Below are 27,910 nucleotides of genomic sequence, written 5' to 3' on the forward strand. Positions count from 1 at the left end.
TAGGTGCTATGGTTTTGCCAGGCCGTAGAGTGACCCCTGATGCGGAGCAGTTTTCCAAGATGACGTTCCGATCACACCCCAATACATCATTTTTACCTCGTGAGACATTTTCTGGAAAAACAAAAATTTGTATGGCGGCCATCTTGTTTTTCGGGCATTTTGTTTTTTTTTTTCACTGGCGATAAAATTTGACCAAGACTTTAATAGGCTTCGTGAAAACAAAAAAGTTCCAGGTGCGATAGTTTCGCCAGGCTGTAGGGTGTCTCCCTGATCCGGAGCAGCTTTCGAAGATCGAAAAGTATTTCCATACTCAACATGATGTTTCGATCATATTCCTCATACATCATTTTTACCCCCGAGGCATTTTCGGGAAAAACGAAAATTTCGTATGGCGGCCATCTTGTTTTTCCGACATTTTGGTTTTTTTTCACCGGGGATTGAATTTGACCAAGATTTAAATAGGTTTCGTGAAAACAAATAAGTTCCAGGTGCGATAGTTTTGCCAGGCCGTAGGGTGTCTCCCTGATGCGGAGCAGTTTTTCAAGATCCAGCAGTACTGAAATACTCAACATGACGATCCGATCACATCCCTATACATCATTTTTACCCTCGAGGCATTTTCAGGAAAAACGAAAATTTTGTATGGCGGCCATCTTGTTTTTCCGCCATTATGGTTTTTTTTTCACCAGGGATTGGATTTGACCAAGATTTAAATATGTTTCGCGAAAGAAAAATTGCTCCAGGTTTTATAGTTTTGCCAGGCCGTAGGGTGTCTCCCTGATGCGGAGCAGATTTTGAAGATAGAGAAGTGTTTTCATACTCCACAAGACGTTCCGATTACATCTCCATACACAGTTTTTACTTCCGATGCATTTTCTGAAAAAACAAAATTTTGTATGGCGGCCATCTTGTTTTTCCGCCATTTTAATTTTTTTTCACCGGCCATAGGATTTGACTAAGAATTAAATAGGTTTTGTGAAAAAAGAATCGATCCAGGTGCGATAGTTTTGCCAGGCCGTAGGGTGTCTCCCTGATGCGGAGCAGTTTTCCAAGATGACGTTCCGATCACACCCTTATACATCATTTTTACACCCGAGTCATTTTCTGGAAAAACAAAAATTTATATGGCGGCCATCTTGTTTTTCGGCCATTTTGTTTTTTTTTCACCGGCGATAAAATTTGACCAAGATTTAAATAGGTTTCGTGAAATCAAAAATGTTCCAGGTGCGATAGTTTTGCCAGGCCGTAGGGTGTCTTCCTGATGCGGAGCAGATTTCAAAGATCGAGAAGTACGTTCATACTCAACATGACATTCCGATTACACCCCCATACATTGTTTTTACCTCTAAGACATTTTTCTAAAAAAAACAAAATTTTGTATGGCGGCCATCTTGTTTTTTCGCCATTTTGGTTTTTTTTCACCGGCGATTGGATTTGACCAAGATTTAAATACGTTGTGCTAAAAAATCATTGTTCCAGGTGCGATAGATTAGCCAGGCCGTAGGGTGTCTTCCTGATGCGGAGCAGTTTTCAAGATTAAGAAGTATTTTTATACTCAACAAGACGTTCCGATTACAACCCCATGCACAGTTTTTACCTCACAGACATTTTCTGGAAAAACGAAATTTTGTATGGCGGCCATCTTGTTTTTCCGCCATTTTGTTTTTTTTTTCACCGACAATACAATTTGACCAAGATTTGAATAGGTCTTGCGAAAAAAATTTGATCCAGGTATAATAGTTGCGCCAGACTGTAGGGTGTCTCCCTGATGCGGAGCAGTTTTCCAAGATCTGGAAGTTTTCCCATACTCACCGGGAGGTCCCGATCACACCCCCCATACAACATTTTTACCCCCCGACGCTCCTTCTGGGAGAACAACCCTGTCAGTGAGTCAGTCAGTCAGTCAGTCAGTACATGGGTTTGTAGCTATATACGGGGTGTTAGTGACATCGTAACGAAAACTTTGAGGGATGATTCAGACCATGATTCTGAGTTGATATCAAGTGGAATTTTCCGTCGCAAAAGTATGGATAGGAAAATAATTAAAAAAAAACACAAAAAATTCATGAATTTTTTGACAGGAAATTCCACTTGATATCAACTCAGAATCATGGTCTGAATCATCCCCCTCAATATTCGTTACGGTTTCACTAACACCCATACCTACTTGTATGGCTACCGTATGTACTTGTACGGGGTGTAAGTGACATCGTAACGAATACTGAGAGGGATGAGTCAGCTGATTATTTTGAGTTAATATCAAGTGGAATTTTCCGGCGCAAAAGTATAGAATTGAAAATAATTTAAAAAAATCTAAAAAAAACATGAATTTTGCGACGGAAAATTCCACTTGATTTTAACTCAGAATCATGGTCTGAATCAACCCCCTCAGTATTCGTTACGATGTCACTAACACCCAGTATAATATAAATAAATAAATAAATAATAATAATAACTAGATGTCGCGTGGTTCGCTCGCAGCAAGCTGCTCGCGTGTCTTGTTTTCCCGCCATTTTTTTACCGCGATAGAATTTGACCAAGACTAAAATAGGTCTCGTGAAAGCAAAAAAGTTCTAGGTGCTATAGTTTTGCCAGGCCGTAGGGTGTCTCGCTGATGCGGAGCAGCTATCGAAAACCCAGACGTATTTTCATACTCGACATGACGTTCCGATCACATTCCTATACATCATTTTTACCCCCGAGGCATTTTCAGGAAAAACGAAAAATTTGTATGGCGGCCATCTTGTTTTTCCGCCATTTTGGTTATTTTTCAGCGGCGATTGAATTTGACCAAGATTTAAATAGATTTTGTGAAAAAAGAATCATTCCAGTTGCTATAGTTGCGCCAGGCCGTAGGGTGTCTCTCTGATGCGGAGCAGTTTTTGAAGATCGAGAAGTATTTCCATACTCAACATGATGTTTCGATCATATTCCTCATACATCATTTTTACCCCCGAGGCATTTTCGGGAAAAACGAAAATTTCGTATGGCGGCCATCTTGTTTTTCCGCCATTTTGGTTTTTTTTCACCGGGGATTGAATTTGACCAAGATTTAAATAGGTTTCGTGAAATCATAAATGTTCCAGGTGCGATAGTTTTGCCAGGCCGTAGGGTGTCTCCCTGATGCGGAGCAGATTTCAAAGATCGAGAAGTACTTCCATACTCAACATGACGATCCAATCACATCCCTATACATCATTTTTACCCTCGAGGCATTTTCAGGAAAAACGAAAATTTTGTATGGCGGCCATCTTGTTTTTCCGCCATTTTGGTTTTTTTTCACCAGGGATTGGATTTGACCAAGATTTCAATATGTTTCGCGAAAGAAAAATTGCTCCAGGTTTTATAGTTTTGCCAGGCCGTAGGGTGTCTCCCTGATGCGGAGCAGATTTTGAAGATAGAGAAGTGTTTTCATACTCCACAAGACGTTCCGATTACATCTCCATACACAGTTTTTACTCCCGATGCATTTTCTGAAAAAACAAAATTTTGTTTGGCGGCCATCTTGTTTTTCCGCCATTTTGATTTTTTTTCACCGGCTGTAGGATTTGACTAAGAATTAAATAGGTTTTGTGAAAAAAGAATCGATCCAGGTGCGATAGTTTTGCCAGGCCGTAGGGTGTCTCCCTGATGCGGAGCAGTTTTCCAAGATCTGGAAGTTTTCCCATACTCACCGGAAGATCTTGATCACACCCCCCATACATCATTTTTACCCCCCGACGCTCCTTCTGGGAGAACAACCCTGTCAGTGAGTCAGTCAGTCAGTCAGTCAGTACATGGGTTTGTAGCTATATATAATATAACTAGATGTCGCGTGGTTCGCTCGCAGCAAGCTGCTCGCGTCTCTTGTTTTCCCGCCATTTTTTTACCGCGATAGAATTTGACCAAGACTTAAATAGGTCTCGTGAAATCAAAAATGTTCTAGGTGCTATAGTTTTGCCAGGCCGTAGGGTGACCCCTGATGCGGAGCAGTTTTCCAAGATGACGTTCCGATCACACCCCAATACATCATTTTTACCTCGTGAGACATTTTCTGGAAAAACAAAAATTTGTATGGCGGCCATCTTGTTTTTCGGCCATTTTGTTTTTTTTTCACTGGCGATAAAATTTGACCAAGACTTTAATAGGCTTCGTGAAAACAAAAAAGTTCCAGGTGCGATAGTTTCGCCAGGCTGTAGGGTGTCTCCCTGATGCGGAGCAGCTTTCGAAGATCGAAAAGTATTTCCATACTCAACATGATGTTTCGATCATATTCTTCATACATCATTTTTACCCCCGAGGCATTTTCGGGAAAAACGAAAATTTCGTATGGCGGCCATCTTGTTTTTCCGCCATTTTGGTTTTTTTTCACCGGGGATTGAATTTGACCAAGATTTAAATAGGTTTCGTGAAAAAAATATTGCTCTAGGTTTTATAGTTTTGCCAGGCCGTAGGGTGTCTCCCTGATGCGGAGCAGTTTTTCAAGATCGAGCAGTACTGAAATACTCAACATGACGATCCGATCACATCCCTATACATCATTTTTACCCTCGAGGCATTTTCAGGAAAGACGAAAATTTTGTATGGCGGCCATCTTGTTTTTCCGCCATTTTGGTTTTTTTTTACCAGGGATTGGATTTGACCAAGATTTAAATATGTTTCGCGAAAGAAAAATTGCTCCAGGTTTTATAGTTTTGCCAGGCCGTAGGGTGTCTCCCTGATGCGGAGCAGATTTTGAAGATAGAGAAGTGTTTTCATACTCCACAAGACGTTCCGATTACATCTCCATACACAGTTTTTACTCCCGATGCATTTTCTGAAAAAACAAAATTTTGTATGGCGGCCATCTTGTTTTTCCGCCATTTTGATTTTTTTTCACCGACAATACAATTTGACCAAGATTTAAGAAGGTTTTGTGAAAAAAGAATCTTTCTAGGTACGATAGTTTTGCCAGGCCGTAGGGTGTCTCCCTGATGCGGAGCAGTTTTCCAAGATCTGGAAGTTTTCCCATACTCACCGGGAGGTCTCGATCACACCCCCCATACATCATTTTCACCCCCCGACGCTCCTTCTGGGAGAACAACTATGTCAGTCAGTCAGTCAGTGGGTTTGCAGCTATATATATTATAACTAGATGTCGCGTGGTTCGCTCGCAGCAAGCTGCTCGCGTGTCTTGTTTTCCCGCCATTTTTTTACCGCGATAGAATTTGACCAAGACTAAAATAGGTCTCGTGAAATCAAAAAAGTTCTAGGTGCAATAGTTTTGCCAGGCCGTAGGGTGTCTCCCTGATGCGGAGCAGTTTTCCAAGATGACGTTCCGATCACACCCCTATACATCAATTTTAGCTCTGACACATTTTCTGGAAAAACAAAATTTTGTATGGCGGCCATCTTGTTTTTCGGCCATTTTGTTTTTTTTTCACTGGCGATTAAATTTGACTAAGATTTAAATAGGTTTCTTGAAAACAAAAAAGTTCCAGATGCGATAATTTCGCCAGGCCGTAGGGTGTATCCCTGATGCGGAGCAATTTTCGAAAACCTGGAAGTATACCCGTACTCTACATGACGTTCCGATCAAAACCCTTATACATAATTTTTATCCCAGAGGCAATTTCAGGAAAAACTAAAAATTTGTATGGCGGCCATCTTGTTTTTCCGCCATTTTGATTTTTTTTCACCCACAGTAGAATTTGACCAAGATTTAAATAGGTTTCGTGAAAAAAAATATTGTTCCAGGTGCGATAGTTTTGCCAGGCCTTAGGGTGTCTCCCTGATGCGGAGCAGTTTTCGAAAACCTGGAAGTATACCCGTACTCTACATGACGTTCCGATCAAAACCCTCATACATAATTTTTATCCCCGAGGCATTTTAAGGAAAAACTAAAAATTTGTATGGCGGCCATCTTGTTTTTCCGCCATTTTGATTTTTTTTCACTCACGATAGAATTTGATTAAGATTTAAATAGGTTCTGTGAAAAAATAATCGTTCCAGGTGCGATAGTTTTGCCAGGCCGTAGGGTGTCTCCCTGATGCGGAGCAGATTTGAAGAAAGAGAAGTGTCTCCATACTCAACAAGACACTCCGATTACACTCCCATACACAATTTTTACCCTTGAGACATTTTCCGGAAAAACTAAATTTTGTATGGCGGCCATCTTGTTTTTCCGCCATTTTGATTTTTTTTCACCCACAATAGAATTTGACCAAGATTTAAATAGGTTTTGCGAAAAAAAAAATGATCCAGGTATAATAGTCGCGCCAGACTGTAGAGCGTCTCCCTGATGAGGAGCAGTTTTCCAAGATTTGGGATTTTTCCCATACTCACCGGGAGGTCCCGATCACACCCCCCATACATCATTTTGACCCCCCGACGCTCCTTCTGGGAGAACAATTATGTCAGTGAGTCAGTCAGTCAGTCAGTCAGTCAGTCAGTGGGTCTCCAGCTATATATAATATAATAATAATAATAATAACTAGATGTCGCGTGGTTCGCTCGCAGCAAGCTGCTCGCGTGTCTTGTTTTCCCGCCATTTTTTTACCGCGATAGAATTTGACCCAGACTTAAATAGGTCTCGTGAAATCAAAAAAGTTCTAGGTGCTATAGTTTTGCCCGGCCGCAGGGTGTCTCCCTGATGCGGAGTAGGTTTCAAAGATGATGTTCCGATTACACCCCTATACATCATTTTTACACCCGAGACATTTTCTGGGAAAACAAAAATTTTTATGGCGGCCATTTTGTTTTTTTTTTTTCACCGGCGATAAAATTTGACTAAGATCTTAATATGTTTGGTGGAAAAAAAAAAGTTCCAGGTGCCATAGTTTTGCCAGGCCGTAGGGTGTCTCCCTGATGCGGAGCAGTTTTCGAAAACTTAGAAGTATACCCGTGTCGTTCCGATCAAAACCCTCATACATATTTTTTACCCCCGAGGCATTTTCAGGAAAAACGAAAAATTTGTATGGCGGACATCTTGTTTTTCGGCCATTTTGATTTTTTTTTCACCGGCAATTAAATTTGACCAAGATTTAAATAGGTATCGTGAAAACTAAAAAGTTCCACGTGCGATAGTTTCACCAGGCCATAGGGTGTCTCCCTGATGCGGAGCAGTTTTTGAAGATCAAGAAGCATTTACGTACTCCACGTGACCTTCCGATTGCACCCCCGTACATCATTTTTACCTCAGAGACATTTTCTGGAAAAACTAAATTTTGTATGGCGGCCATCTTGTTTTTCCGCCATTTTGATTTTTTTTCACCGGCGATAAGATTTGACCAAGACTTAAATAGGTCTCGTGAAAAAAAAATTGATCCAGGTATAATAGTTGCGCCAGACTGTAGGGTGTCTCCCTGATGCGGAGCAGTTTTCCAAGATCTGGAAGTTTTCCCATACTCACCGGGAGGTCCCGATCACTTTTCTCATACATTATTTTTACCCCCCGACGCTCCTTCTGGGAGAACAACCCTGTCAGTGAGTCAGTGAGTGAGTGAGTCAGTCAGTGGGTTTGTAGCTATATATATTATAATAACTAGATGTTGCGTGGTTCGCTCGCAGCAAGCTGCTCGCGTCTCTTGTTTTCCCGCCATTTTTTTACCGCGATAGAATTTGACCAAGACTTAAATAGGTCTCGTGAAATCAAAAAAGTTCTAGGTGCTATAGTTTTGCCAGGCCGAAGGGTGTCTCCCTGATGCGGAGCAGTTTTCCAAGATGACGTTCCGATCACACCCCTATACATATTTTTTACACCCGAGACATTTTCTGGAAAAACAAAAATTTATATGGCGGCCATCTTGTTTTTCGGCCATTTTGTTTTTTTTTCACTGGCAGTATAATTTGACCAAGATTTAAATAGGTTTCGTGAAAACAAAAATGTTCTAGGTGCGATAGTTTCGCCAGGCCGTAGGGTGTCTCCCTGATGCGGAGCAGTTTTCCAAGATGACGTTCCGATAACACCCCTATACATCGTTTTTACACCCGAGACATTTTCTAGACAAAAAAAAATTTTGTATGGCGGCCATCTTGTTTTTCCGCCATTTTGTTTTTTTCTGCCTGCGATTGAGTTTGACCAAGATTCAAATAGGTCTTGTGAAAGAAAAATTGGTTTAGGTACGATAGTTTTGCCAGGCCATAGGGTGCCGCCCTGATGCGGAGCAGCTTTCCAAGATCGAGAATTATATCCATACTCAACAAGACGTTCCGATTACATCCCCATACATAATTTTTACCCCCGAGACATTTTCTTTAAAAACAATTTTGTATGGCGGCCATCTTGTTTTTCCGCCATTTTGATTTTTTTCACCCACAATAGAATTTGACCAAGATTTAAGTAGGTTTTGCGAAAAAAAACTTGATCCAGGTGTAATAGTTTTGCCAGGCCGTAGGATGCCGCCCTGATGCGGAGCAGTTTTCGAAAACTTGGAAGTATACTCGTACTCTACATGATGTTTCGATCACATCCCTCATACATCATTTTTACCTCCGAGGCATTTTCAGGAAAAACGAAAATTTTGTATGGCGGCCATCTTGAATTTCCGCCATTTTGATTTTTTTTCAACTGCAATTAAATTTGACCAAGATATAAATAGGTTTCGTGAAAAAAATATTGCTCTAGGTTTTATAGTTTTGCCAGGCCGTAGGGTGTCTCCCTGATGCGGAGCAGTTTTTCAAGATCAAGCAGTATTGAAATACTCAACATGACGATCCGATCACATCCCTATACATCATTTTTACCCTCGAGGCATTTTCGGGAAAAACGAAAATTTTGTATGGCGGCCATCTTGTTTTTCCGGCATTTTGGTTTTTTTTCACCGGGGATTGAATTTGACCAAGATATAAATAGGTTTCGTGAAAAAAATATTGCTCTAGGTTTTATAGTTTTGCCAGGCCGTAGGGTGTCTCCCTGATGCGGAGCAGTTTTTCAAGATCGAGCAGTATTGAAATACTCAACATGACGATCCGATCACATCCCTATACATCATTTTTACCCTCGAGGCATTTTCAGGAAAAACGAAAATTTTGTATGGCGGCCATCTTGTTTTTCCACCATTTTGGTTTTTTTTCACCGGGGATTGGATTTGACCAAGATTTAAATATGTATCACGAAAGAAAAATTGCTCCAGGATTTATAGTTTTGCCAGGCCGTAGGGTGTCTCCCTGATGCGGAGCAGTTTTTCAAGATCGAGAAAAATTTCCATAGTCAACGGGATGTTCCGATTACATCCCCATACACAGTTTTTACCAACGAGACATTTTCTGGAAAAACAAAATTTTGTATGGCGGCCATCTTGTTTTTCCGCCATTTTGGTTTTTTTTCACCAGGGATTGGATTTGACCAAGATTAAAATATGTTTCGTGAAAAAAATATTGCTCTAGGTTTTATAGTTTTGCCAGGCCGTAGGGTGTCTCCCTGATGCGGAGCAGTTTTTCAAGATCGAGCAGTACTGAAATACTCAACATGACGATCCGATCACATCCCTATACATCATTTTTACCCTCGAGGCATTTTCAGGAAAAACGAAAATTTTGTATGGCGGCCATCTTGTTTTTCCGCCATTTTGGTTTTTTTTCACCAGGGATTGGATTTGACCAAGATTAAAATATGTTTCGCGAAAGAAAAATTGCTCCAGGTTTTATAGTTTTGCCAGGCCGTAGGGTGTCTCCCTGATGCGGAGCAGATTTTGAAGATAGAGAAGTGTTTTCATACTCCACAAGACGTTCCGATTACATCTCCATACACAGTTTTTACTCCCGATGCATTTTCTGAAAAAACAAAATTTTGTATGGCGGCCATCTTGAATTTCCGCCATTTTGATTTTTTTTCACCCACAATAGAATTTGACCAAGATTTAAATAGGTTTTGCGAAAAAAAATTTGATCCAGCTATAATAGTTGCGCCAGACCGTAGGGTGTCTCCCTGATGCGGAGCAGTTTTCCAAGATCTGGAAGTTTTCCCATACTCACCGGGAGGTCCCGATCACTTTTCTCATACATTATTTTTACCCCCCGACGCTCCTTCTGGGAGAACAATTATGTCAGTGAGTGAGTGAGTCAGTGGGTTTGTAGCTATATATAATATAATAATAATAATAACTAGATTTCGCGTGGTTGGCTCGCAGCAAGCTGCTCGCGTGTCCTGTGTTAGTTCGAAACTTTGTATGGCGGCCATCTTGTTTTTTTTTAGGCGATAGAATTTGACCAAGACTTAAATAGGTCTCGTGAAATCAAAAAAGTTCTAGGTGCTATAGTTTTGCCAGGCCGTATGGTGTCACCCTGATGCGGAGCAGTTTTCCAAGATGACGTTCCGATCACACCCCTATACATCATTTTTACACCCGAGACATTTTCTGGAAAAACAAAAATTTATATGACGGCCATCTTGTTTTTCGGCCATTTTGTTTTTTTTACACAAGCGATAAAATTTGACTAAGATTTTAATTGTTTTGGTGGAAAAAAAAATAATCCAGGTGCGATAGTTTCGCCAGGCCGTAGGGTGTCTACCTGATGCGGAGTAGTATTCGAAGATCTAGCAGTATTTAGAGACTCAACATGACGTTCCGATCACACCCCTGTATATCATATTCACCGCCGAGGCATTTTCGGGAAAACGAAAATTTTGTATGGCGGCCATCTTGTTTTTACGCCATTTTGATTTTTTTCACCGGCGATAAAATTTGACCAAGATTTAAATACATTGTGCGAAAAAAAAATTGATCCAGATGTGATAGTTTAGCCAGGCCGTAGGGTGTCTCCCTGATGCGGAGCAGTTATCGAAAACCAAGAAGTATTTTCAAACTCAACATGACGTTCCGATCACATTCCTATACATCATTTTTACCCCCGAGGCATTTTCAGGAAAAACGAAAAATTTGTATGGCGGCCATCTTGATTTTCCGCCATTTTGATTTTTTTTCACCGGCGATAAAATTTGACCAAGATTCAAATAGGTTTCGTGAAATCAAAAATGTTCCAGGTACGATAGTTTTGCCAGGCCGTAGGGTGTCTCCCTGATGCGGAGCAATTTTTCAAGATCGAGCAGTTTTTCCATACTCAACTTGACGTTTCGATCAAAACCCTCATACATAATTTTTATCCCCGAGGCATTTTCAGGAAAAACGAAAAATTTGTATGGCGGCCATCTTGTTTTTCCGCCATTTTGGTTTTTTTTCACTTACGATAGAATTTGACCAAGATTTAAATAGGTTCTGTGAAAAAATAATCGTTCCAGGTGCGATAGTTTTGCCAGGCCGTAGGGTGTCTCCCTGATGCGGAGCAGATTTGAAGAAAGAGAAGTGTCTCCATACTCAACAGGACACTCCGATTACACTCCCATACACAATTTTTACCCCTGAGACATTTTCCGGAAAAACAAAATTTTGTATGGCGGCCATCTTGTTTTTCCGCCATTTTGTTTTTTTTTCACCCACAATAGAATTTGACCAAGATTTGAATAGGTTTTGCGAAAAAAAAATTGATCCAGGTATAATAGTTGCGCCAGACTGTAGGGTGTCTCCCTGATGCGGAGCAGTTTTCCAAGATCTGGAAGTTTTCCCATACTCACCGGAAGATTTGGATCACATCCCCCATACATCATTTTCACCCCCCGCCGCTCCTTCTGGGAGAACAATTATGTCAGTGAGTCAGTCAGTCAGTGGGTTTGTAGCTATATATAATATAACTAGATGTCGCGTGGTTCGCTCGCAGCAAGCTGCTCGCGTGTCCTGTATTAGTTCGAAGCTTTGTATGGCGGCCATCTTGTTTTCGTGAAATCAAAAAAGTTCTAGGTGCTATAGTTTTGCCAGGCCGTAGAGTGTCTCCTTGATGCGGAGCAGTTTTCCAAGATGACGTTCCGATCACACCCCTATACATAATTTTTACACCCGAGACATTTTCTGGGAAAACAAAAATTTATATGGCGGCCATCTTGTTTTTCGGCAATTTTGTTTTTTTTTCACCGCCGATAAATTTTGACCAAGATTTAAATAGGTTTTGTGAAAACAAAAATGTTCCAGGTGCGATAGTTTCGCCAGGCCTTAGGGTGTCTCCTTGATGCGGAGCAGTTTTTGAAGGTCGGGAAGCATTTCCATACATGACATTTTGATCACATCCTTTTTACATCATATTCACCCCCGAGGCATTTTCGAGAAAAACGAAAATTTTGTATGGCGGCCATCTTGTTTTTCCGCCATTTTGTTTTTTTTTCACCCGCGATAAAATTGGACCAAGACTTAAATAGGTCTCGTGAAACCAAAAAAGTTCTAGGTGCTGTAGTTTTGCCAGGCCATGGGGTGTCTCCCTGATGCGGAGCAGTTTTCCAAGATGACGTTCCGATCACACCCCAATACATCATTTTTACCTCTGAGACATTTTCTGGAAAAACAAAAATTTGTGTGGCGGCCATCTTGTTTTTCGGCCATTTTGTTTTTTTTTTCACTGGCGATAAAATCTGACCAAGACTTTAATAAGCTTCGTGAAAACAAAAAAGTTCCAGGTGCGATAGTTTCGCCAGGCTGTAGGGTGTCTCCCTGATGCGGAGTAGCTTTCGAAGATCGAAAAGTATTTCCATACTCAACATGATGTTTCGATCACATTCCTCATACATCATTTTTACCCCCGAGGCATTTTCAGGAAAAACGAAAATTTTGTATGGCGGCCATCTTGTTTTTCCGCCATTTTGGTTTTTTTTCACCAGGGATTGGATTTGACCAAGATTTAAATATGTTTCGCGAAAGAAAAATTGCTCCAGGTTTTATAGTTTTGCCAGGCCGTAGGGTGTCTCCCTGATGCGGAGCAGTTTTTCAAGATCGAACAGTTTTTCCATACTCAGCTTGACGTTTCGATCACACCTCTCATACATCATTTTTACCTCCGAGACATTTTCTGGAAAAACGAAATTTTGTATGGCGGCCATCTTGTTTTTCCGCCATTTTGTTTTTTTTTCACCGACAATACAATTTGACCAAGATTTAAATAGGTTTTGCGAAAAAAAATTTGATCCAGGTATAATAGTTGCGCCAGACTGTAGGGTGTCTCCCTGATGCGGAGCAGTTTTCCAAGATCTGGAAGTTTTCCCATACTCACCGGGAGGTCCCGATCACACCCCCCATACATCATTTTTACCCCCCGACGCTCCTTCTGGGAGAACAACCCTGTCAGTGAGTCAGTGAGTCAGTCAGTCAGTACATGGGTTTGTAGCTATATATATTATAATAATAATAATAATATAACTAGATTTCGCGTGGTTCGCTCGCAGCAAGCTGCTCGCGTGTCCTGTATTAGTTCGAAGCTTTGTATGGCGGCCATCTTGTTTTCGTGAAATCAAAAAAGTTCTAGGTGCTATAGTTTTGCCAGGCCGTAGGGTGACCCCTGATGCGGAGCAGTTTTCCAAGATGACGTTCCGATCACACCCCAATACATCATTTTTACCTCGTGAGACATTTTCTGGAAAAACAAAAATTTGTATGGCGGCCATCTTGTTTTTCGGCCATTTTGTTTTTTTTTCACTGGCGATAAAATTTGACCAAGACTTTAATAGGCTTCGTGAAATCAAAAAAGTTCTAGGTGCTATAGTTTTGCCAGACCGTAGGGTGTCTCCCTGATGCGGAGCAGTTTTCCAAGATGACGTTCCGATCACACCCCAATACATCATTTTTACCTCTGAGACATTTTCTGGAAAAACAAAAATTTGTATGGCGGCCATCTTGTTTTTCGGCCATTTTGTTTTTTTTTTCACTGGCGATAAAATTTGACCAAGACTTAAATAGGCTTCTTCAAAACAAAAAAGTTCCAGGTGCGATAGTTTCGCCAGGCTGTAGGGTGTATCCCTGATGTGGAGCAGCTTTCGAAGATCGAAAAGTATTTCCATACTCAACATGATGTTTCGATCACATTCCTCATACATCATTTTTACCCCCGAGGCATTTTCGGGAAAAACGAAAATTTTGTATGGCGGCCATCTTGTTTTTCCGCCATTTTGGTTTTTTTTCACCGGGGATTGAATTTGACCAAGATTTGAATAGGTTTCGTGAAAAAAATATTGCTCTAGGTTTTATAGTTTTTCCAGGCCGTAGGGTGTCTCCCTGATGCGGAGCAGTTTTTCAAGATCGAGCAGTATTGAAATACTCAACATGACGATCCGATCACATCCCTATACATCATTTTTACCTTTGAGGCATTTTCAGGAAAAACGAAAATTTTGTATGGCGGCCATCTTGTTTTTCCGCCATTTTGGTTTTTTTTCACCGGGGATTGGATTTGACCAAGATTTAAATATGTTTCGCGAAAGAAAAATTGCTCCAGGTTTTATAGTTTTGCCAGGCCGTAGGGTGTCTCCCTGATGCGGAGCAGGTTTTCAAGATCGAGAAGTATTTCCATACTCAACAATATGTTCCGATTACACCCCTATACACAGTTTTTACCCACGAGACATTTTCCGGAAAAATAAAATTTTGTATGGCGGCCATCTTGTTTTTCCGCCATTTTGTTTTTTTTTCACCGGCGATTGGATTTGACCAAGATTTAAATAGGTTTTGCGAAAAAAAAATTGATCCAGGTCTCATAGTTGCGCCAGACCGTAGGGTGTCTCCCTGATGCGGAGCAGTTTTCCAAGATCTGGAAGTTTTCCCATACTCACCGGGAGGCCCCGATCACACCCCCCATACACCATTTTGACCCCCCAACGCTCCTTCTGGGAGAACAACTATGTCAGTCAGTCAGTCAGTCAGTCAATACATGGGAAGCTGCTCGCGTATCTTGTTTTCCCGCCATTTTTTTACCGCGATAGAATTTGCCCAAGACTAAAATAGGTTTCGTGAAATCAAAAAAGTTCTAGGTGCTATAGTTTTGCCAGGCCGTAGGGTGACCCCTGATGCGGAGCAGTTTTCCAAGATGACGTTCCGATCACACCCCAATACATCATTTTTACCTCTGAGACATTTTCTGGAAAAACGAAAATTTTGTATGGCGGCCATCTTGTTTTTCCGCCATTTTGTTTTTTTCTGCCTGCGATTGAGTTTGACCAAGATTCAAATAGGTCTTGTGAAAGAAAAATTGGTTTAGGTACGATAGTTTTGCCAGGCCATAGGGTGCCGCCCTGATGCGGAGCAGCTTTCCAAGATCGAGAATTATATCCATACTCAACAAGACGTTCCGATTACATCCCCATACATAATTTTTACCCCCGAGACATTTTCTTTAAAAACAATTTTGTATGGCGGCCATCTTGTTTTTCCGCCATTTTGATTTTTTTCACCCACAATAGAATTTGACCAAGATTTAAGTAGGTTTTGCGAAAAAAAACTTGATCCAGGTGTAATAGTTTTGCCAGGCCGTAGGATGCCGCCCTGATGCGGAGCAGTTTTCGAAAACTTGGAAGTATACTCGTACTCTACATGATGTTTCGATCACATCCCTCATACATCATTTTTACCTCCGAGGCATTTTCAGGAAAAACGAAAATTTTGTATGGCGGCCATCTTGAATTTCCGCCATTTTGATTTTTTTTCAACTGCAATTAAATTTGACCAAGATATAAATAGGTTTCGTGAAAAAAATATTGCTCTAGGTTTTATAGTTTTGCCAGGCCGTAGGGTGTCTCCCTGATGCGGAGCAGTTTTTCAAGATCAAGCAGTATTGAAATACTCAACATGACGATCCGATCACATCCCTATACATCATTTTTACCCTCGAGGCATTTTCGGGAAAAACGAAAATTTTGTATGGCGGCCATCTTGTTTTTCCGGCATTTTGGTTTTTTTTCACCGGGGATTGAATTTGACCAAGATATAAATAGGTTTCGTGAAAAAAATATTGCTCTAGGTTTTATAGTTTTGCCAGGCCGTAGGGTGTCTCCCTGATGCGGAGCAGTTTTTCAAGATCGAGCAGTATTGAAATACTCAACATGACGATCCGATCACATCCCTATACATCATTTTTACCCTCGAGGCATTTTCAGGAAAAACGAAAATTTTGTATGGCGGCCATCTTGTTTTTCCACCATTTTGGTTTTTTTTCACCGGGGATTGGATTTGACCAAGATTTAAATATGTATCACGAAAGAAAAATTGCTCCAGGATTTATAGTTTTGCCAGGCCGTAGGGTGTCTCCCTGATGCGGAGCAGTTTTTCAAGATCGAGAAAAATTTCCATAGTCAACGGGATGTTCCGATTACATCCCCATACACAGTTTTTACCAACGAGACATTTTCTGGAAAAACAAAATTTTGTATGGCGGCCATCTTGTTTTTCCGCCATTTTGGTTTTTTTTCACCAGGGATTGGATTTGACCAAGATTAAAATATGTTTCGTGAAAAAAATATTGCTCTAGGTTTTATAGTTTTGCCAGGCCGTAGGGTGTCTCCCTGATGCGGAGCAGTTTTTCAAGATCGAGCAGTACTGAAATACTCAACATGACGATCCGATCACATCCCTATACATCATTTTTACCCTCGAGGCATTTTCAGGAAAAACGAAAATTTTGTATGGCGGCCATCTTGTTTTTCCGCCATTTTGGTTTTTTTTCACCAGGGATTGGATTTGACCAAGATTAAAATATGTTTCGCGAAAGAAAAATTGCTCCAGGTTTTATAGTTTTGCCAGGCCGTAGGGTGTCTCCCTGATGCGGAGCAGATTTTGAAGATAGAGAAGTGTTTTCATACTCCACAAGACGTTCCGATTACATCTCCATACACAGTTTTTACTCCCGATGCATTTTCTGAAAAAACAAAATTTTGTATGGCGGCCATCTTGAATTTCCGCCATTTTGATTTTTTTTCACCCACAATAGAATTTGACCAAGATTTAAATAGGTTTTGCGAAAAAAAATTTGATCCAGCTATAATAGTTGCGCCAGACCGTAGGGTGTCTCCCTGATGCGGAGCAGTTTTCCAAGATCTGGAAGTTTTCCCATACTCACCGGGAGGTCCCGATCACTTTTCTCATACATTATTTTTACCCCCCGACGCTCCTTCTGGGAGAACAATTATGTCAGTGAGTGAGTGAGTCAGTGGGTTTGTAGCTATATATAATATAATAATATATATATACTAGATGTCGCGTGGTTCGCTCGCAGCAAGCTGCTCGCGTGTCTTGTTTTCCCGCCATTTTTTTACCGCGATAGAATTTGACCAAAACTTGAATTGGTCTCGTGAAATCAAAAAAGTTCTAGGTGCTATGGTTTTGCCAGGCCGTAGGGTGACCCCTGATGCGGAGCAGTTTTCGAAGATCTAGCAGTATTTCCATACTCAACAAGACGTTCCCATAACACCCCTATACATCGTTTTTACACCCGAGACATTTTCAGTAAAAACAAAAATTTGTATGGCGGCCATCTTGTTTTTCGGCCATTTTGATTTTTTTTTACCGGCAATAATATTGACCAAGATTTTATTAGGTTTGGTGAAAAAAGAATCGTTCCAGGTGCGATAGTTTTCCCAGGCCGTAGGGTGCCGCCCTGATGAGGAGCAGTTTTTGAAGGTCGGGAAGTATTTCCATACTCAATATGACATTTTGATCTCATCCCTCTTACATCACATTCACCCCGAGGCAATTTCGAGAAAAACGAAAATTTTGTATGGCGGCCATCTTGTTATTCCGCCATTTTGATTTTTTTTCACTGCCAATTGAATTTGACCAAGATTTAAATAGGTTTAGTGAAAAAATAATCGTTCCAGGTGCGATAGTTTTGCCAGGCCGTAGGGAGTCTCCCTGATGCGGAGCAGATTTCAAAGATCGAGAAGTACTTCCATACTCAACATGACATTCCAATTACAACCCCATACGCAGTTTTTACCAACGAGACATTTTCTGGAAAAACGAAATTTTGTATGGCGGCCATCTTGTTTTTCCGCCAATTTGATTTTTTTTCACCGACAATAAAATTTGACCAAGATTTAAGTAGGTTTTGTGAAAAAAGAATCGTTCCAGGTGCGATAGTTTCGCCAGGCCGTAGGGTGTCTCCCTGATGCGGAGCAGTTTTCCAAGATCTGGAAGTTTTCCCATACTCACCGGAAAATTTTGATCACATCCCCCATACACCATTTTTACCCCCCGACACTCCTTCTGGGAGAACAACCCTGTCAGTGAGTCAGTCAGTCAGTACATGGGTTTGTAGCTATATATAATATAATAACTAGATGTCGCGTGGTTCGCTCGCAGCAAGCTGCTCGCGTGTACTGTATTAGTTCGAAGCTTTGTATGGCGGCCATCTTGTTTTCGTGAAATCAAAAAAGTTCTAGGTGCTATAGTTTTGCCAGGCCGTAGGGTCAAGGGTGTCTCCTTGATGCGGAGCAGTTTTCCAAGATGACGTTCCGATCACACCCCTATACATCGTTTTTACACCCGAGACATTTTCTGGAAAAACAAAATTTGTATGGCGGCCATCTTGTTTTTCGGCCATTTTGTTTTTCTTTACCGGCGATAAAATTTGACCAAGATTTTATTAGGTTTGGTGAAAAAAGAATCGTTCCATGAGCGATAGTTTTCCCAGGCCGTAGGGTGCCGCCCTGATGCGGAGCAGTTTTTGAAGGTCGGGAAGTATTTCCATACTCAGTATGACATTTTGATCTCATTCCTCTTACATCACATTCACCCCCGAGGCATTTTCGAGAAAAACGAAAATTTTGTATAGCGGCCATCTTGATTTTCCGCCATTTTGTTTTTTTTTCACCGGTGATAAAATTTGACCAAGATTTAAATAGATTTCGTGAAAACAAAAAAGTTCCAGGTGCGATAGGTTTGCCAGGCCTTAGGGTGTCTCCCTGATGCGGAGCAGTTCTCGAAAACCTGGAAAAATACCCGTACTCTGCATGACGTTCCGATCACATACCTGTACATAATTTTTGCCTTCGAGGCATTTTCGGGAAAAACGAAAATTTTGTATGGCGGCCATCTTGTTTTTCCGCCATATTGATTTTTACTACCAGAGAATAGATTTGACCAAGATTTAAATAGGTTTTGTGAAAAAAAAATCGTTCCAGGTGCGATAGTTTTGTCAGACTGTAGGGTGTCTCCCTGATGCGGAGCAGTTTTCGAAGATCGAGCAGTATTTTCATACTCGACATGACGTTCCGATCACACGTGCTATACATCATTTTTACCCCCGAGGCATTTTCTGGAAAAACGAAAATTTTGTATGGCGGCCATCTTGTTTTTCCGTCATTTTGATTTTTTTGCAACGGCGATAAAATTTGACCAAGATTAAAATACATTGTGCGAAAAAAAAATTGATCCAGATGTGATAGTTTTGCCAGGCCGTAGGGTGCCGCCCTGATGCGGAGCAGTTTTTGAAGGTCGGGAAGTATACCCGTACTCTACATGACGTTCCCATCACATCCCTATACATAATTTTTACCTTCGAGGCATTTTCGGGAAAAACGAAAATTTTGTATGGCGGCCATCTTGTTTTTCCGCCATTTTGGTTTTTTTTCACCAGGGATTGGATTTGACCAAGATTTAAATATGTTTCGCGAAAGAAAAATTGCTCTAGGTTTTATAGTTTTGCCAGGCCGTAGAGTGTCTCCCTGATGCGGAGCAGATTTTGAAGATAGAGAAGTGTTTTCCTACTCCACAAGACGTTCCGATTACATCTCCATACACAGTTTTTACTCCCGATGCATTTTCTGAAAAAACAAAATTTTGTATGGCGGCCATCTTGTTTTTCCGCCATTTTGATTTTTTTTCACCAGTGATTGAATTTGACCAAGAATTAAGTAGGTTTTGTGAAAAAAGAATCGTTCCAGGGGCGATAGTTTTGCCAGGCCGTAGGGTCTCTCCCTGATGCGGAGCAGTTTTCCTAGATCTGGAAGTTTTCCCATACTCACCGGGAGGTCCCGATCACACCCCCCATACATCATTTTTGCCCCCCGACACTCCTTCTGGGAGAACAATTATGTCAGTGAGTGAGTGAGTGAGTGAGTCAGTCAGTGGGTTTGTAGCTATATATATTATAACTAGATGTCGCGTGGTTCGCTCGCAGCAAGCTGCTCGCGTGTCTTGTTTTCCCGCCATTTTTTTACCGCGATAGAATTTGACCAAGACCTGAATAGGTCTCGTGAAATCAATAAAGTTCTAGGTGCTATAGTTTTGCCAGGCCGTAGGGTGTTTTCCTGATGCGGAGCAGTTTTCCAAGATGACGTTCCGATCACACCCCTCTACATATTTTTGGACCTTGAGGAATTTTCTAGAAAAACAAAATTTTGTATGGCGGCCATCTTGTTTCTCCGCCATTTTGTTTTTTTTTTCACAGGCTATAAAAATTTGACCAAGATTTTATTAGGTTTGGTGAAAAAAGAATCGTTCCAGGTGCGATAGTTTTCCCAGGCCGTAGGGTGCCGCCCTGATGCGGAGCAGTTTTTGAAGGTCGGGAAGTATTTTCATACTCAATATGACATTTTGATCTCATCCCTCTTACATCACATTCACCCCGAGGCATTTTCGAGAAAAACGAAAATTTTTTATGGCGGCCATCTTGTTTTTCCGCCATTTTGATTTTTTTTCAACTACGATAGAATGTGACCAAGAATTAAATAGGTTTCGTGAAAACAGAAAAGTTCCAGGTGCGATAGTTTTGCCAGGCCGTAGGGTGTCTCCCTGATGCGGAGCAGTTTTTCAAGATTATGAAGTATTTTTATACTCAACAAGACGTTCCGATTACAACCCCATACACAGTTTTTACCTCCGAGACATTTTCTGGAAAAACAAAATTTTGTATGGCGGCCATCTTGTTTTTCCGCCATTTTGATTTTTTTTCACCCACAATAGAATTTGACCAAGATTTAAATAGATTTTGCGAAAAAAAAATTGATCCAGGTATAATAGTTGCGCCAGACTGTAGGGTGTCTCCCTGATGCGGAGCAGTTTTCCAAGATTTAGGATTTTTCCCATACTCACCGGGAGGTCCCGATCACACCCCCCATACATCATTTTGACCCCCCGACGCTCCTTCTGGGAGAACAATTATGTCAGTGAGTGAGTCAGTCAGTCAGTGGGTTTGTAGCTATATATAATATAATATAATAACTAGATGTCGCGTGGTTCGCTCGCAGCAAGCTGCTCGCGTGTCTTGTTTTCCCGCCATTTTTTTACCGCGATAGAATTTGACCAAGACTTGAATAGGTCTCGTGAAATCAAAAAAGTTCTAGGTGCTATAGTTTTGCCAGGCCGTAGGGTGTCTCCCTGATGCGGAGCAGTTTTTCAAGATGACGTTCCGATCACACCCCTATACATCAATTTTACCTCTGAGACATTTTCTGGAAAAACAAAATTTTGTATGGCGGCCATCTTGTTTTTCCGCCATTTTGATTTTTTACCACCAGAGAATAGATTTGACCAAGATTTAAATAGGTTTTGTGAAAAAACAATCGTTCCAGGTGCGATAGTTTTGTCAGACTGTAGGGTGTCTCCCTGATGCAGAGCAGTTTTCGACAATCGAGCAGTATTTTTATACTCGACATGACGTTCCGATCACACGTGCTATACATCATTTTTACCCCCGAGGCATTTTCTGGAAAAACGAAAATTTTGTATGGCGGCCATCTTGTTTTTCCGCCATTTTGATTTTTTACCACCAGAGAATAGATTTGACCAAGATTTAAATAGGTTTTGTGAAAAAACAATCGTTCCAGGTGCGATAGTTTTGTCAGACTGTAGGGTGTCTCCCTGATGCAGAGCAGTTTTCGACAATCGAGCAGTATTTTTATACTCGACATGACGTTCCGATCACACGTGCTATACATCATTTTTACCCCCGAGGCATTTTCTGGAAAAACGAAAATTTTGTATGGCGGCCATCTTGTTTTTCCGCCATTTTGATTTTTTTTCAACGGCAATAAAATTTGACCAAGATTTAAATACATTGTGCGAAAAAAAAATTATGCAGATGTGATAGTTTGGCCAGGCCGTAGGGTGTCTCCCTGATGCGGAGCAGGTTTTCAAGATCGAGAAGTATTTTCATACTCGACAAGACACTCCGATTACATTCCCATACATCATTTGTACCCCCGAGGCATTTTCTGGAAAAACGAAATTTTGTATGGCGGCCATCTTGTTTTTCCGCCATTTTGTTTTTTTTTTCACCGACAATAGAATTTGACCACGATTTGAATAGGTTTTGCGAAAAAAAAATTGATCCAGGTAAGATAGTTTTGCCAGGCCGTAGGGTGTCTCCCTGATGCGGAGCAGTTTTCCAAGATCTGGAAGTTTTCCCATACTCACCGGGAGGTCCTAATCACTTTTCTCATACATTATTTTTACCCCCCGACGCTCCTTCTGGGAGAACAACCCTGTCAGTGAGTCAGTCAGTCAGTGAGTCAGTCAGTCAGTGGGTTTGCAGCTATATATAGTATAATAATATATATATAATAACTAGATGTCGCGTGGTTCGCTCGCAGCAAGCTGCTCGCGTGTCTTGTTTTCCCGCCACTTTTTTACCGCGATAGAATTTGACCAAGACTTCAATAGGTCTCGTGAAAACAAAAAAGTTCCAGGTGCGATAGTTTCGCCAGGCTGTAGGGTGTCTCCCTGATGCGGAGCAGCTTTCGAAGATCGAAAAGTATTTCCATACTCAACATGATGTTTCGATCACATTCCTCATACATCATTTTTACCCCCGAGGCATTTTCGGGAAAAACGAAAATTTCGTATGGCGGCCATCTTGTTTTTCCGCCATTTTGGTTTTTTTTCACAGGGGATTGAATTTGACCAAGATTTAAATAGGTTTCGTGAAAAAAATATTGCTCTAGGTTTTATAGTTTTGCCAGGCCGTAGGGTGTCTCCCTGATGCGGAGCAGTTTTTCAAGATCGAGCAGTATTGAAATACTCAACATGACGATCCGATCACATCCCTATACATCATTTTTACCCTCGAGGCATTTTCAGGAAAAACGAAAATTTTGTATGGCGGCCATCTTGTTTTTCCGCCATTTTGGTTTTTTTTTCACCAGGGATTAGATTTGAACAAGATTTAAATATGTTTCGCGAAAGAAAAATTGCTCCAGGTTTTATAGTTTTGCCAGGCCGTAGGGTGTCTCCCTGATGCGGAGCATATTTTGAAGATAGTGAAGTGTTTTCATACTCCACAAGACGTTCCGATTACATCCCCATACACAGTTTTTACTCCCGATGCATTTTCTGAAAAAACAAAATTTTGTATGGCGGCCATCTTGTTTTTCCGCCATTTTGATTTTTTTTCAACGGCGATTGGATTTGACCAAGATTTAAGAAGGTTTTGTGAAAAAAGAATCTTTCTAGGTACGATAGTTTTGCCAGGCCGTAGGGTGTCTCCCTGATGCGGAGCAGTTTTCCAAGATCTGGAAGTTTTCCCATACTCACCGGGAGGTCTCGATCACACCCCCCATACATCATTTTCACCCCCCGACGCTCCTTCTGGGAGAACAACTATGTCAGTCAGTCAGTCAGTGGGTTTGCAGCTATATACACTTCTCATCAAAAAAATCGAAACACTTCCGTTTTCATTGTTTCTGTCCGAATTTAACACAAAAAAGAATTCATACGATGAAAAAAAATACATAAATGTATAGCTGGCAGTTTGGCCATTACAGTAATAAGCGAAAATTCTAAATTCAAAATTAGAATTTAATTTGTTTATCTTATAAACGAAATGAATCACTGTTTTGAGACAAATGTGTGTTTAGGGTTGGAGTACATTTAGCGTTTAAAAAATAAAAATTGGCGCCTATCCTTAAACTTTTTGTTTTTTATTTCAATACTGTGACTTTGGGACGTCTGAAAAAAGGTTTTTTTTCTAAAACGTATGGATACTTCGCCCACAGAAGCCGCCCAAGTTGTGGCATTGCTGGATTCTGGCCTTAGTCAGCGTGTTGTGGCTGCAAGACTGCATCTAAGCCTGTCATCTGTTCATAGAGTCTATAAACGTTATCGGGAGACTGGTTTGTTCACGCGCCGTTCAGGATCTGGCAGGAATCGGGTCACTTCTGAGCGAGATGATCGATTTATTGTAACAACTTCTTTAAGAAATCGACGCCTTAACGCTTTTCAACTGCAGCAGCGGCTTCGTGTTGTACGAAGGGTGGCTGTAAGTGACTCTACAATTAGAAGAAGGTTGAAGGATCGTGGACTGGTACCGCATAAGCCAGCAAATGGGCCGAAATTAACTGCAGACCATCGAAGAGCGCGCCTTAACTTTGCACGTGAGCACCTAAATTGGTCATACCTACAGAACCGCCACCATAGCTGACCTTTTCTTCAATGCAGCATTGTGCATAGCGTTCTCCGTCTCTTCTGTAGACCTTGTTCCTTCCGTCGTTACCATACAGCATAATTTTACACTCATCAGAAAAGAGAACTTTGCTCCACTGTAGGTATGACCAATTTAGGTGCTCACGTGCAAAGTTAAGGCGCGCTCTTCGATGGTCTGCAGTTAATTTCGGCCCATTTGCTGACTTATGCGGTAGCAGTCCACGATCCTTCAACCTTCTTCTAATTGTAGAGTCACTTACAGCCACCCTTCGTACAACACGAAGCCGCTGCTGCAGTTGAAAAGCGTTAAGGCGTCGATTTCTTAAAGAAGTTGTTACAATAAATCGATCATCTCGCTCAGAAGTGACCCGATTCCTGCCAGATCCTGAACGGCGCGTGAACAAACCAGTCTCCCGATAACGTTTATAGACTCTATGAACAGATGACAGGCTTAGATGCAGTCTTGCAGCCACAACACGCTGACTAAGGCCAGAATCCAGCAATGCCACAACTTGGGCGGCTTCTGTGGGCGAAGTATCCATACGTTTTAGAAAAAAAACCTTTTTTCAGACGTCCCAAAGTCACAGTATTGAAATAAAAAACAAAAAGTTTAAGGATAGGCGCTAATTTTTATTTTTTAAACGCTAAATGTACTCCAACCCTAAACACACATTTGTCTCAAAACAGTGATTCATTTCGTTTATAAGATAAACAAATGAAATTCTAATTTTGAATTTAGAATTTTCGCTTATTACTGTAATGGCCAAACTGCCAGCTATACATTTATGTATTTTTTTTCATCGTATGAATTATTTTTTGTGTTAAATTCGGACAGAAACAATGAAAACGGAAGTGTTTCGATTTTTTTGATGAGAAGTGTATATTATAATAATAATAATAACTAGATGTCGCGTGGTTCGCTCGCAGCAAGCTGCTCGCGTGTCTTGTTTTCCCGCCATTTTTTTACCGCGATAGAATTTGACCCAGACTTAAATAGGTCTCGTGAAATCAAAAAAGTTCTAGGTGCTATAGTTTTGCCCGGCCGCAGGGTGTCTCCCTGATGCGGAGTAGGTTTCAAAGATGATGTTCCGATTACACCCCTATACATCATTTTTACACCCGAGACATTTTCTGGGAAAACAAAAATTTTTATGGCGGCCATTTTGTTTTTTTTTTTTCACCGGCGATAAAATTTGACTAAGATCTTAATATGTTTGGTGGAAAAAAAAAAGTTCCAGGTGCCATAGTTTTGCCAGGCCGTAGGGTGTCTCCCTGATGCGGAGCAGTTTTCGAAAACTTAGAAGTATACCCGTGTCGTTCCGATCAAAACCCTCATACATATTTTTTACCCCCGAGGCATTTTCAGGAAAAACGAAAAATTTGTATGGCGGACATCTTGTTTTTCGGCCATTTTGATTTTTTTTTCACCGGCAATTAAATTTGACCAAGATTTAAATAGGTATCGTGAAAACTAAAAAGTTCCACGTGCGATAGTTTCACCAGGCCATAGGGTGTCTCCCTGATGCGGAGCAGTTTTTGAAGATCAAGAAGCATTTACGTACTCCACGTGACCTTCCGATTGCACCCCCGTACATCATTTTTACCTCAGAGACATTTTCTGGAAAAACTAAATTTTGTATGGCGGCCATCTTGTTTTTCCGCCATTTTGATTTTTTTTCACCGGCGATAAGATTTGACCAAGACTTAAATAGGTCTCGTGAAAAAAAAATTGATCCAGGTATAATAGTTGCGCCAGACTGTAGGGTGTCTCCCTGATGCGGAGCAGTTTTCCAAGATCTGGAAGTTTTCCCATACTCACCGGGAGGTCCCGATCACTTTTCTCATACATTATTTTTACCCCCCGACGCTCCTTCTGGGAGAACAACCCTGTCAGTGAGTCAGTGAGTGAGTGAGTCAGTCAGTGGGTTTGTAGCTATATATATTATAATAACTAGATGTTGCGTGGTTCGCTCGCAGCAAGCTGCTCGCGTCTCTTGTTTTCCCGCCATTTTTTTACCGCGATAGAATTTGACCAAGACTTAAATAGGTCTCGTGAAATCAAAAAAGTTCTAGGTGCTATAGTTTTGCCAGGCCGAAGGGTGTCTCCCTGATGCGGAGCAGTTTTCCAAGATGACGTTCCGATCACACCCCTATACATATTTTTTACACCCGAGACATTTTCTGGAAAAACAAAAATTTATATGGCGGCCATCTTGTTTTTCGGCCATTTTGTTTTTTTTTCACTGGCAGTATAATTTGACCAAGATTTAAATAGGTTTCGTGAAAACAAAAATGTTCTAGGTGCGATAGTTTCGCCAGGCCGTAGGGTGTCTCCCTGATGCGGAGCAGTTTTCCAAGATGACGTTCCGATAACACCCCTATACATCGTTTTTACACCCGAGACATTTTCTAGACAAAAAAAAATTTTGTATGGCGGCCATCTTGTTTTTCCGCCATTTTGTTTTTTTCTGCCTGCGATTGAGTTTGACCAAGATTCAAATAGGTCTTGTGAAAGAAAAATTGGTTTAGGTACGATAGTTTTGCCAGGCCATAGGGTGCCGCCCTGATGCGGAGCAGCTTTCCAAGATCGAGAATTATATCCATACTCAACAAGACGTTCCGATTACATCCCCATACATAATTTTTACCCCCGAGACATTTTCTTTAAAAACAATTTTGTATGGCGGCCATCTTGTTTTTCCGCCATTTTGATTTTTTTCACCCACAATAGAATTTGACCAAGATTTAAGTAGGTTTTGCGAAAAAAAACTTGATCCAGGTGTAATAGTTTTGCCAGGCCGTAGGATGCCGCCCTGATGCGGAGCAGTTTTCGAAAACTTGGAAGTATACTCGTACTCTACATGATGTTTCGATCACATCCCTCATACATCATTTTTACCTCCGAGGCATTTTCAGGAAAAACGAAAATTTTGTATGGCGGCCATCTTGAATTTCCGCCATTTTGATTTTTTTTCAACTGCAATTAAATTTGACCAAGATATAAATAGGTTTCGTGAAAAAAATATTGCTCTAGGTTTTATAGTTTTGCCAGGCCGTAGGGTGTCTCCCTGATGCGGAGCAGTTTTTCAAGATCAAGCAGTATTGAAATACTCAACATGACGATCCGATCACATCCCTATACATCATTTTTACCCTCGAGGCATTTTCGGGAAAAACGAAAATTTTGTATGGCGGCCATCTTGTTTTTCCGGCATTTTGGTTTTTTTTCACCGGGGATTGAATTTGACCAAGATATAAATAGGTTTCGTGAAAAAAATATTGCTCTAGGTTTTATAGTTTTGCCAGGCCGTAGGGTGTCTCCCTGATGCGGAGCAGTTTTTCAAGATCGAGCAGTATTGAAATACTCAACATGACGATCCGATCACATCCTTATACATCATTTTTACCCTCGAGGCATTTTCAGGAAAAACGAAAATTTTGTATGGCGGCCATCTTGTTTTTCCACCATTTTGGTTTTTTTTCACCGGGGATTGGATTTGACCAAGATTTAAATATGTATCACGAAAGAAAAATTGCTCCAGGATTTATAGTTTTGCCAGGCCGTAGGGTGTCTCCCTGATGCGGAGCAGTTTTTCAAGATCGAGAAAAATTTCCATAGTCAACGGGATGTTCCGATTACATCCCCATACACAGTTTTTACCAACGAGACATTTTCTGGAAAAACAAAATTTTGTATGGCGGCCATCTTGTTTTTCCGCCATTTTGGT

General features: G+C 41.0%; 1 long non-coding RNA gene across 3 annotated transcripts; it reads left to right on the forward strand.

The window, feature by feature from the left end:
- Positions 1 to 164: 164 nt before the first annotated feature.
- LOC126381156 (uncharacterized) lies at positions 165 to 27,910 on the forward strand. Of its 3 annotated transcripts, none has more exons than XR_007568702.1 (3): positions 165 to 233; positions 13,760 to 14,268; positions 16,041 to 16,226. It is a non-coding gene; the product is annotated as an uncharacterized LOC126381156 (long non-coding RNA). The 3 variants fall into 3 exon arrangements; XR_007568701.1 differs by lacking the exons at positions 165 to 233; positions 16,041 to 16,226 and adding exons at positions 3,934 to 4,153; positions 27,725 to 27,910; XR_007568700.1 differs by lacking the exon at positions 165 to 233 and adding an exon at positions 3,934 to 4,153.

The sequence above is a fragment of the Pectinophora gossypiella genome, unplaced genomic scaffold, assembly GCF_024362695.1.
Source record: "Pectinophora gossypiella unplaced genomic scaffold, ilPecGoss1.1 Pgos_37, whole genome shotgun sequence".
Lineage (NCBI taxonomy): Eukaryota > Metazoa > Arthropoda > Insecta > Lepidoptera > Gelechiidae > Pectinophora > Pectinophora gossypiella.